The sequence below is a fragment of the Ornithodoros turicata genome, chromosome 1, assembly GCF_037126465.1.
Source record: "Ornithodoros turicata isolate Travis chromosome 1, ASM3712646v1, whole genome shotgun sequence".
Lineage (NCBI taxonomy): Eukaryota > Metazoa > Arthropoda > Arachnida > Ixodida > Argasidae > Ornithodoros > Ornithodoros turicata.
The window spans coordinates 227,914,957-227,924,539 of NC_088201.1; positions in this window are offsets into that span (position 1 = coordinate 227,914,957).

The following is a 9,583-nucleotide window of genomic DNA, read 5'->3' on the forward strand; positions in this document are numbered from 1 at the left end:
ACCTGTGCCAGCTACACAAGTTTGCTGGTGTGGCGGGCAAGAGTCAACAATGAAAGTGGTCGCCTTCGGGCTCCCAAACGGTATCCAACGACGACGAAGAGTGAGATAGTGACATGGGGCGCGTTCCCAGCCACGTCGTAGGTGCGCGAGTTCGCTATTGTTGCACCCATCACCATAGCAACGGCCTGGTCACGTGACATGCTTCGCGATAGAGCACTAAAGAGCCGTTCCCTGCTACCCTGGCGGCGGCTACCCTGCGGCCTGGCGTTGTGAGCGGAGGCAGGACGACCCAAACCGCTTCGGGGTTCGCGATCAAACTGGCGGATCTGTTCGTCATTTTTGACGGGGAGGGCATCGCCGATCGCGACCCGGAACGTACATATCGCACTTACAGCGATGCTTTTTCCACGATGTCAGAGGACAACTTCATTGCGACCCTCCGCTTGTCTAAGGACGCAGCTAGAGAGGTATGCGAAGCTGTGAAGTGGGATCTAGAGCGGCGTAAGTATAACTATAGAAACTCGCAGAGTGCACTTGCTGTAGCGATCTGCAACGGTCCAGGAGGTGACAACGAAGAGGAAGGAACCGTAGGACAGCTCAGAGAACTTGGTACCGTGCGCTCCCGGCATCGAACTCCAGATCACTTCGTCGCTCGTGCCTTGCACACGTGCCCCTCTTTTATTTCTTCTGTGGCAACACGCCGCACAACATTACATCCCTTCCCCCATACCCAAACACATAGATAGGTTCAAACACAAAATGAAAACTACCCAACAATGAACAGTCAAGTCGTTACGGCTGATAGCTGTCAACTGGTCGTCGTGGACGAGTAGACCGCCGCGGAACGAACGGGCGGTGATGGTGCCGCCATAGCCGCTTGCGATGGTCCAGCATTAGCAATTGCGTCTGGGAGTGGACGGACGTTGTCCCGCCCAGCACTCGACACAGCAGGTGCCGCAGGAGGGGGAATCAGGTCCGCGGTTGGTGACGCAGGCATGGATGGCGCCGCACGCACAGGACTTCCAGGAGGATTCTGCGAAGTGCTGTTGTTTTGTGGTCCCCTTACGAGGTCGGAATGTCTATGCCAGGTGCTACCATCGGAGAGCCGAAGGTTCACAGACGACGAACTTGCCCTGTGGGAAACTTCACCTGGAACCCAGTTTGGTCCTGGTTTGAAATTCCGAGCATAGACTGTATCCCCTGGCAACAACTCTGGGCTATTCCTAGCATGCTGATCGTGCCATATCGTCTGTTTCAGCTGGTGATAGGTCACGTTTTGCCCCAAGGCAGGGCGAAGACAGTCCAACGCCGTTTTTAGCTTCCTCCCCATGAGCAGTTCGGCTGGTGTCCGTCCAGTAACCGAATGTGGTTGGGTGCGGTAGTGCAACAAAAACCTGGCGACCTGGGTCTTGAAATCCCCTGTAGTACTTTTCTTCAGCTTGGCCTTTACCGTCTGCACTACCCTTTCCGCCGCGCCATTTGATGCAGGGTGATATGGTAGAATGAGCAGCTGTCTGATGTTGTTCCGCTTAAGGAAAGCCCTGTACTCACTGCTCACAAATACAGGCCCGTTGTCTGAGACCAAGGTATCCTGCAGGCCATGCGTCGCAAAGATGTCGCGTAAACACGCGATCGTTGTGGTCGCCGATGGTGACGTCACTGGTATGACCTCAACCCACTTGGAAAAAGCATCGACCAACGCCAAGAAATAGTGTCCCTTGAACGGTCCTCCGAAGTCTATGTGGAGTCTGGACCACGGCTTTTCTGGGTACGGCCACGAAGTCATCACGACGCGCCTAGGCATGTTCTGCTGTTGCTGGCACACGCTACAACCTCGGACGGTTTCGGCTACGTCGCTGTCCAGCCCCGGCCACCATACATGACTTCTCGCAACAGCTTTCGCCTTTTCAATTCCGGGGCGTCCTTCATGTAGGACTTGCAGTACCGCCGCGCGGAGCTCCTTGGGAATAACCACTCTTGCTCCAAACAGTAGGCATCCATCATGCAAGCTGAGATCCTGGGAACGAGCTCTGTATGAAATGAAACATGCGTCCATTGGAAGCGAGATCCCATGCCTTACGGCTTCGCGCACGCTGTGAAGAATGGTGTCCCTCGTTGTCGCTTCCTGCACAACGGTTGGTGACAGAATGTCCGAATATGCCCTTTCCAGCATGAATATTTCCGCGGGGCGGTCAATTTCCTGGGTCTTGGTTTCGAAGGGAATGCGACTCAGCATGTCCGCGTGGGCGATTCGGGTCCCGGCCCTGTGAACCAGCTCGTACTTATACGATGACAGGAGAAGTGCCCACCGCAGGAGTCTTGGCGACCCGTGGAAAGGTACCGGCTTCTCTGGCCCGAGAAGACCCAGCAGGGGTTTATGGTCAGTGACAATCTTGACCGCTCTTCCCCAGATGTACTGGCGGAACTTTGTAATGCCAAAAACTACACCCAGGGCTTCCTTGTCGAGCTGGCTGTAATTAACTTCTGCTGGTGCCAAACTTCTCGATGCAAACGCAATCGGACGTTCTTCTCCAGATTTGTATCGGTGGCTCAGTACCGCGCCAACGCCATGAGGCGAGGCGTCACAGCAAAGGATAACCGGAAGGTCCGTATTATAGTGTACACAGACCTTAGCTGACGTCAGTAGTTCTTTGCTTTTGATGAAGACAATTGCATGCTTGGTTGTCCATTCCCACGGCACGTCTGCACCAAGGAATTGATTGAGTGGGTGTAGCAGAGACATGTTCGGCAGGAATCTCCGATAGAAATTAATGAGCCCAAGATAGCTCTGCAGTTGCTTGACATCTTTCGGCCGTGGCGCCTTCATGACTGCTTCTAGCTTCCGCGGGTTTGGATGTACTCCCTCGGCATCGATTATGTGCCCGAGGTATTCTGCTTGCAGCTCGAAAAACATCCATTTCTCCAACTTCAACCGCAATCCCGCCTGTTCAAGTCGAGAAAGGACACGCTCCAGGTTGTCAACATGGTCTTGGTCTGATGTCCCGGTTATCAAGATATCGTCCAAGTAGACTACGACGTGCCGCATTCCTCGAAGCAGATTCTCGATTTCCCTTTGGAAAAGGGCTGGCGCTGAGGTGATCCCAAAGGGTAATCGGTTATACTCAAACAGTCCGAGCTGCGGGTTGATAGTCAAAACTGCCGTCAAACTAAGGAAGCCGCCATTACGCGTCCCCGTGTTGCCAGGCCAGAACTGGCGGAGCCCGCTAGTTTTGGCGGAGGAAATCTGAACAATGGTTTTGGTTCATGTTTGTCGTTTTGTCACTGTGTGTACCAAACAAAGACGTGTGAAACGTGGTAAAAAAGCGATTAAATCTAGAGTGGGGTCATATGTTGTGTGTTTTATTCAGGGTTGGCCGGATTTAATCCAACCGGATTTAATCCACCGGATTTTTTTGGATTTTATCCACCCAAATTTCTCCGGACTTTTCTGGATTTTATCCACCTTACTTCTTTTTTTTTTTTGTTATTCCACAAAGGGTGCATTTCTTCATTTACGTTTCTCTTCACACAGTTGGACGGCTGCGATGATATAGACGAGGTGAATTTCTTTGTAATTTTATTCATAGGCACTGTTGCGAAGGCGGAATTTTTGAATCTGTAGCGCCCGCTACATCCCACATCGTCACCGCCACTTCCATCGCATCGCTCTCGCGACGCGATGTTTTGTTTTCCGTTCACGCGCCAGGCGCCATTGTTCATCATTAAAACGGCGTACCTCGTAGAGCACGGTTGGCTGTCTTTCTTACCGCTCTACAACTGGTGACCTGGACGTCCTTCAACGAATTTCAACTGTGCTATAACTAGCTATTCAAATCTGTTGGAATCGTACCAGGCACATTTTCGCTGCTCTTAATAGTGAATAGAAAATTTATTTTTCTTATACCCGGTGTCGCAGCTAGCTGGGAACATTTTTTATAGAAAAACTGTGGTCATTTCCGTAACGCTTACGTTGCAAACCGATGCCGTACTGTAAGCACCGTTGGTTTGCAACTTGTGTTGCAACACTGGTGTGTTGTGTTGTGTTCCGAGACACCGTATATATGCTGCGTACAACGTTTCACCATGTTGCTATGACGCTCCTGATATTCTCCAGTAATCTCCAAAATCATCCAATAAAGTCCGGTTTTATCCAAAAAAGTCCACTGGAGAGGACTTTTTTAAAAAAGTCCGGATTTTTTCCAACCCTGGTTTTATTGTTCCGATGTATTCTTTTAGACTGGCCTCCACCTCTGAGCTTTCTAACTCGAGCCTACTTAGATTTCGGTTTCTATTCCGTGGTTGTCAAACCTGTCAAGCCGTAACACGCGTGAACGTGTCTTTAATTAGTACGTTTATTGGCGATGGCATCTGTTCATAGTTCAATTGCATGATGCAGCTAGCACGATGATCCATATGTTGCGTACCTCACTTCGCTAAACTTGAAACGAATTCACAAAAACGAACGCAGGTCATCGTTCATGGTAGAAGTGGTAAATGGCACGCAAATGGCCACAGCACCGACAACACTACTCCAACGATGAAACATCAGTTCTTTCATGTACTACTCCAACACAAACGCTACGACGTAAACAAGGCTTGAAGCCCGGAAGCCACAAATCACCAATTTCACAAAACTGTGCAGCATATTGTACATCAAGAACTTCGAAAAATACGTTCCCTCAATACACAAACCGACGATTTCGCATCATCTTCGCCTTCGCAGTGGTTCTTGTTGACATTAGGAGCATTTAGGCTTGGCTGGGACAAGTTGCCAGTTGGATGGCTTGGATTGTGTCTGTAATCCACTTGAATCCAAACAATCATCCAACTTCAGGCACAGTGTGCCCAGACACTTTATATTTTGCGCCAAGTATGGGGAGAGATATTTCTGTGCTAATAACTGTGGGACGTCTGATGGCTGCCGCCGCCGTTTGACGCGCTGAATAGGGAGAAATGCATGGGAAGATGGCGACTTACTCCCACCTGTTTAGAGTCAAGCGAACCTTTAAAAACTCTGGCTTAAATAACAACAAAGACGAGTATATCTCGCACCTACTTTTCTGATGACAAAGATAGCATTACTTGACACCTCGTGCAAGTTTCGGCTTCGTTTAGCATGCGTTTTGAAATTGCCATCCTTTGCTGCCCAAAATGTACCTTTACAGTGCTGTCAATATGACGCTTCAGGTAACAAAGATACTAAGAAGCATTTCAGATATGGCACAGGAAAATCTACAGGAAATATTTTACGCAGTACTCTATTAGTTGGCTAACCCTGTGGAACAATACGGTTGCTACCTTTCTCTTTCAAGTGAGCGATGAGCGAGTGTGGCCGAGAGAGGAAAGAGGACCATTTGGTGAAGGCTATTGGCACTGAAGAATGGGGGAAGCTGAAAGAGAAGCGTGTTTGAGAGAAAAAAGAGCTCATTGAGCAGCCCGCACAACAGTATACTGTCTGTCTCCGCTTGCACATTGTGGCACATAAGCACAGGTTCAGTCCTCGGACATTGCGTCTAATAACCTTAACAACCTTGTAGAAATCAAGTCTTGCATTCATTGGTTCAACATTGGTGCATGTCGACCTGGTGCTCCTAATTCCTTCGTTATTCGAGGGGAGACGACTGCGGTGTAACGTGTGAAAACTGCCGACAAAAGAAAAGCTTGACTCGCTGACACCGCATCGGTATTGATGGACTTTAACTTAGCCGTCGAATTTCGCGAGTCAAGTCCGGACTTGAAAAAAATACGATAGCAAAGAGAGCCTTAAATTCCTTTTATTGTGCCTTGTGGCGCCGTGTAACCTCTATAACGAACATAGGTATGTGGCCCAATGTGGTAGTTTTTACACGTCCGATTCCACTATTTATATGCTGTAAGAATTCGACACTACAGGAGCAATACAAGGTACTTCTGAGTTCAACCCAAATCCAATCATCGTAACTTCATACGGATATTGTACCTTCTAAACTACTTCTGCGTTTGCAGTTCCCTCGTTTCTATTTCACTTTTTGCAAAGTAACTTTTATAATAGTTACTGCTCAAAAGGTACTGTGTTCTCGTTCTGGCCGAACATTCAATGCGATAGTTCCTTACAGTGCGGATTCAAGGGGGATCCAAAGCGTCGGTTTATAAATTTGATTTCAGTCTCTCCCCTCCCCCACTACGCGCTTCGAGAAAGGAACCGCACACCCCCAAACCGAGGGTCCGGTCCCGCCCTGGTTTAGAATCAGTGTGCCTTACCTAACTGTCTCTGTGCTCCTGTACGAACTGCGGAGAGTGTTCGGGATTATGAAGAAAGCACCCTAACAACACCGAATATCCACCAGGATGAACAATTAATGTCCGTGGTCAAATTCGTCTGTCTAATGGATATCCTTCTGATATCCAGCGGGGGTGAAGAAAGTAAAGCGTGTGAATGATGTCCTCGTGATATCCAGAAACGGACATACACGGGGATTTACACCCAACAACACGTGGCAGTTGTAAGGATATTCGATGTATGTCTGAATCTGGATTTTAGAGTATCCTGGGGTTAACCTGTTTCGTTTGACATATATGTACGCTCACACGTCAAACTGGAAAAAGGAGTCCCCAGGGGCGTCCGACAGACATCCAGTGTTCCGCGCTGCTTGCCCCTGATATGGTGTCTTTTTTTTTTCTCTTTTTTTTCGCCTGTGGGATTCAAGAGTTTGACGTGACATATTTAGTGAGACCTTTCTTTTTTTTCATCGTTAATGCGGATATACAGTAAACAATTAAAGGATAAGATGCATTGACTTAAACCGGAATGAGGAATTTCATCATACATAACTGACAAGAAAAAGTTACCGTGGTTGTGAGAGTATAATCCCTTTCCCTTACAGCTATAATATGCCAGAAATGCGCCTGTCCTTTTTCGGAAACATCAAGGATGCACCACAGTGGTGGTTCTGGGAATATTCGGACTTGCCAAGTGAGCACAACATATCAGGGAACTTGTAGCAGCAGCGTCATAATCATCACCAGCACCGCCATCGGTTACGCGCAGCACTGCCCGTGACCCGAGCTTTCGTTTTCGGTTCATCGCCATTAACCGTCATTAAACCCATCAACCTCAGTAGAGCCTGGTCGCCTCATTTCTCGCTCTACAACTGGTGACCCGAACGTGATCCAACGTTCCACCATCATGAACGGTGACCAGCACTCCACCAGCTCTTCGCCTCCCAGCCGGCCACCGCCACTTCCACCGCTTGAGGCTTCTGTGGCACCGCTCCGCCTGCCGCCTTTCTCCATCTCCGATCCTCAGCTGTGGTTCGCGCAGGCGGAGGTTCTCTTCGACGGACGCCGCGTCACTTCTCAAGCCTCAAGGTTTGGCTATGCCATCGCAAACCTTCCTCCCGAAGCTGCGGCGGAAGTCCGTGACCTAATAATCCACCCTCACCCCGAATTACCCTACGACACCTTAAGGGACGAGTTAATTCGCCGCACGTCTGCTTCGGAGGAGCGGCGATTGCAGCAGCTTCTCAACAGGGAAGAGCTCGGCGATGGACGGCCCACACAGCTATTACGCCGCATGCGCGACCTCGCGGGCAACCCTACCACCATGGAGGTAAGAAACTAAGGAGAGGGCTAAAAGATCGGAAGGCCGTGGGACCCCTCTAGCGGTCGCTCCTGGCAATACCACGCCCATCTAGTTGCCCGGTCACGTGACCCCCACATGTTTCGGCGTTATGGCGGTCTGCGCGGAGCTTTGAAGTTTAGCAAACTTCATCTTCAGCAAACGCCTTATCTTCAAGGAGTCCATTCGCACAATACTTTGAAGGTTATGGGTTGTTTCAACATTTGCCGCGTGATAAATCACAGCAAAAGTTGAGCAAAACAGAAGAGAAGCCAGGCAATGTCACGATGACGTACGTACGTCTTCTAGCGATTTAGCGATCCATTGCTTCCACACTGAGATGATCTATCTTGTGTTTCAACGGGTGTGATAACTTCCAACTCCGAATATGTTATGATAGCGGAAACAAGTTATTCGGCCGCAGCTCGTCTCTGTATTCAGGTAAGATACGCCGCGGACATGGAGGACGCCATGTTTTATGACGTCTTGCCGTGACGTTTATGGGTCACGTGTGTGGGCAACTAACCACAATGCCATGCGCGGGTCACAGCACGCTCGCTTGCATTGGGAGAGGCGCTTAGGGCATCTCCTTAGTTTCTTACCTCCATGCCTACCACGGACGACTCACTACTACGCGAGCTCTTCCTACAACGTTTGCCCCACAACGTACGCATGATCCTGGCCGCCGGCGAAAATTCCCGCCTGGATGACTTGGCGAAGATGGCGGACCGTATTATGGATTTTGCTGGCCTTCCATCTCCAGGAGCCGTTGCCGCCCTGGCCCCCCGCACCTCCCCTCCACCGGTGGACGTTGCAATCAATGCCATCAGCACGTCGCTCCAGCAACTCCAGACTACGGTGGCGGCCCTGGTGAACCGGGTGGACGCCATTCCCCCGCAACGACCACGTTCCCCTCGGCGCCCGTTTTGCCGTCGCTGCTCGCCATCCCGTCAACGGTCTCCTTCGCCCTCTCAGCACCACTTCTGCTGGTATCATCGAAAATTCGGCGATGCCGCAAGGAACTGCCAGGCCCCTTGCTCGTGGCCGGGAAACGCTCCCCCCAACCATTAACGGCTGGCATGGCTGGGGGCGACAACAGCCGGCTCTTCCGGATCACGGACCGCGTGTCCGGCTGTCGCTTCCTGGTGGATACCGGGGCTGACGTGAGCGTCGTTCCACCAACCCCCGCAGAAAAACGACACCGACAACCAGACTTGGCTTTGCAGGCCGTCAACAAGTCCACCATCTCAACTTACGGTCAACGCTCCGTCACCCTTGACCTCGGCCTGCGCAGAGTATTTCGTTGGGTTTTTACCATCGCCGACCTCCCCTTCGCAATCCTTGGCGCCGACTTCCTCCACCATTTCGACCTTCTTGTGGATATTAGACGCCAGCGCCTCGTCGACAACACTACTTCTTTGCACGTTTATGGAGCCCCAGCGCATATAGCCGCCATTAGTCCCACCATACGGCTACCGTTGCCCACTGCTTTCGCCGACATTGTCACGGAGTTCCCCGCTGTCCTGCGCCAATCTCACGCCTCTTGCCCACCTCGCCACAGCGTCACTCACCACATCGTGACACGGGGCCCCCCTGTCTTCGCTCGCCCCAGACGGCTGGCTCCGGAGCGCCTCGTCATTGCCAAGAGGGAATTCGAGCACATGCTCGAACTGGGGATCATTCGGCCTTCCTCCAGCCCGTGGTCTTCCGCTCTCCACATGGTGCCCAAAGCAACACCTGGTGACTGGCGCCCATGTGGGGACTACCGTGCACTCAACATCGTCACGGTACCGGACAGATACCCGCTTCCCCATATTCAGGACTTCACCGCGAATCTTGACGGAGCGACCATCTTCTCCAAGATAGACCTCATCAAAGCCTATCACCAAATTCCCGTCCATCCCCCTGACATCCCGAAGACTGCTATAACCACCCCTTTTGGCCTCTTTGAATACGTGCGGATGCCCTTTGGCCTGCGTAATGCTG